This window comes from Schistocerca piceifrons, unplaced genomic scaffold (genome assembly GCF_021461385.2).
Source record: "Schistocerca piceifrons isolate TAMUIC-IGC-003096 unplaced genomic scaffold, iqSchPice1.1 HiC_scaffold_954, whole genome shotgun sequence".
NCBI lineage: Eukaryota > Metazoa > Arthropoda > Insecta > Orthoptera > Acrididae > Schistocerca > Schistocerca piceifrons.
This window is the reverse complement of record NW_025729228.1, coordinates 707,501-710,000: the sequence shown is the minus strand read 5'-3', so window position 1 is coordinate 710,000 and position 2,500 is coordinate 707,501. Positions and strand designations below refer to the sequence as shown.

The 2,500-nt window shown below is 61.0% G+C and overlaps 1 non-coding gene across 1 annotated transcript in view; it reads right to left on the bottom strand.

Moving 5' to 3' along the window:
- The window catches only part of LOC124773728, a 6,658-nt gene that overhangs the window by 3,458 nt on the left and 700 nt on the right, over nucleotides 1-2,500 (bottom strand). The window contains exon 1 of the ribosomal RNA XR_007014871.1: nucleotides 1-2,500. This exon is cut by the window's left edge and continues 3,458 nt beyond it; it is cut by the window's right edge and continues 700 nt beyond it. This is a non-coding gene — a ribosomal RNA (large subunit ribosomal RNA).

Below are 2,500 nucleotides of genomic sequence, written 5' to 3'. Positions count from 1 at the left end.
ATGAATGCCCGCTGACGTTCGTCCACAGCACATGCACGCATCAGGCGTGACGCGAGAACCTTGTGAAAGGTCCGCGCCAACACCGAGCAGACCGTAATGGGGCGAAAGTCAGCGGGGGATGTTGGTGCAGCCGTTCTGGGGAGAAGTGACGTCCGGGCGCGAAGCAGACGCTCGGGAAGGGCGCGGGCCAGGAGGAAGAGGTTCAAGAGTTTCACCAGGACTTCATGCGGCAGGCGCCGCAGCTCCGCTGGAGTCAGGCCGTCCGGCCCGGCTGCCGATCCCCTGGGCGGCAAGGCAGCAGCGACCTCCTCACGTGTGACCGGCCCCCATAGTTACTCCCGCCGTTTACCCGCGCTTGCTTGAATTTCTTCACGTTGACATTCAGAGCACTGGGCAGAAATCACATTGCGTCAACACCCGCTAGGGCCATCGCAATGCTTTGTTTTAATTAGACAGTCGGATTCCCCCAGTCCGTGCCAGTTCTGAGTTGATCGTTGAATGGCGGCCGAAGAGAATCCGCGCACCCGCGCGCCCCCGGAGGAGCACGCTAAGGCGGACGCGGCCTCGCAGCAAGGAAGATCCGTGGGAGGCCAAGGCACGGGACCGAGCTCGGATCCTGCACGCAGGTTGAAGCACCGGGGCGCGAACGCCGCGCAGGCGCGCGCATCCTGCACCGCCGACCAGCACGAGGCCGACCAACGGCGAGAGCAGACCACGCCCGCGCTAAACGCCCGCACTTACCGGCACCCCTACGGCACTCACCTCGCCCAGGCCCGGCACGTTAGCGCTGACCCACTTCCCGACCAAGCCCGACACGCCCCGATCCTCAGAGCCAATCCTTATCCCGAAGTTACGGATCCAATTTGCCGACTTCCCTTACCTACATTATTCTATCGACTAGAGGCTCTTCACCTTGGAGACCTGCTGCGGATATGGGTACGAACCGGCGCGACACCTCCACGTGGCCCTCTCCCGGATTTTCAAGGTCCGAGGGGAAGATCGGGACACCGCCGCAACTGCGGTGCTCTTCGCGTTCCAAACCCTATCTCCCTGCTAGAGGATTCCAGGGAACTCGAACGCTCATGCAGAAAAGAAAACTCTTCCCCGATCTCCCGACGGCGTCTCCGGGTCCTTTTGGGTTACCCCGACGAGCATCTCTAAAAGAGGGTCCCGACTTGTATCGGTTCCGCTGCCGGGTTCCGGAATAGGAACCGGATTCCCTTTCGCCCAACGGGGGCCAGCACAAAGCGCATCATGCTATGACGGCCCCCATCAACATCGGATTTCTCCTAGGGCTTAGGATCGACTGACTCGTGTGCAACGGCTGTTCACACGAAACCCTTCTCCGCGTCAGCCCTCCAGGGCCTCGCTGGAGTATTTGCTACTACCACCAAGATCTGCACCGACGGCGGCTCCAGGCAGGCTCACGCCCAGACCCTTCTGCGCCCACCGCCGCGACCCTCCTACTCGTCAGGGCTTCGCGGCCGGCCGCAAGGACCGGCCATGACTGCCAGACTGACGGCCGAGTATAGGCACGACGCTTCAGCGCCATCCATTTTCAGGGCTAGTTGCTTCGGCAGGTGAGTTGTTACACACTCCTTAGCGGATTCCGACTTCCATGGCCACCGTCCTGCTGTCTTAAGCAACCAACGCCTTTCATGGTTTCCCATGAGCGTCGATTCGGGCGCCTTAACTCGGCGTTTGGTTCATCCCACAGCGCCAGTTCTGCTTACCAAAAGTGGCCCACTTGGCACTCCGATCCGAGTCGTTTGCTCGCGGCTTCAGCATATCAAGCAAGCCGGAGATCTCACCCATTTAAAGTTTGAGAATAGGTTGAGGTCGTTTCGGCCCCAAGGCCTCTAATCATTCGCTTTACCGGATGAGACTCGTACGAGCACCAGCTATCCTGAGGGAAACTTCGGAGGGAACCAGCTACTAGATGGTTCGATTAGTCTTTCGCCCCTATACCCAGCTCCGACGATCGATTTGCACGTCAGAATCGCTACGGACCTCCATCAGGGTTTCCCCTGACTTCGTCCTGGCCAGGCATAGTTCACCATCTTTCGGGTCCCAACGTGTACGCTCTAGGTGCGCCTCACCTCGCAATGAGGACGAGACGCCCCGGGAGTGCGGAGGCCGCCGCCCCGTGAAGGGCGGGGAAGCCCCATCCTCCCTCGGCCCGCGCAAGGCGAGACCTTCACTTTCATTACGCCTTTAGGTTTCGTACAGCCCAATGACTCGCGCACATGTTAGACTCCTTGGTCCGTGTTTCAAGACGGGTCGTGAAATTGTCCAAAGCTGAAGCGCCGCTGACGGGAGCGATTATTCCGCCCGAGAGCATCCCGAGCCAACAGCGGCGCGGGTCCGGGGCCGGGCCAGGTAGGTCCGTCATCCGGGAAGAACCGCGCGCGCTTGCCGGGAGCCCGAGCGCCCAAAGGGGCGAATCGACTCCTCCAGATATACCGCCGGGCAGCCAGCCAGGACACCGGGGCTCTGCCCA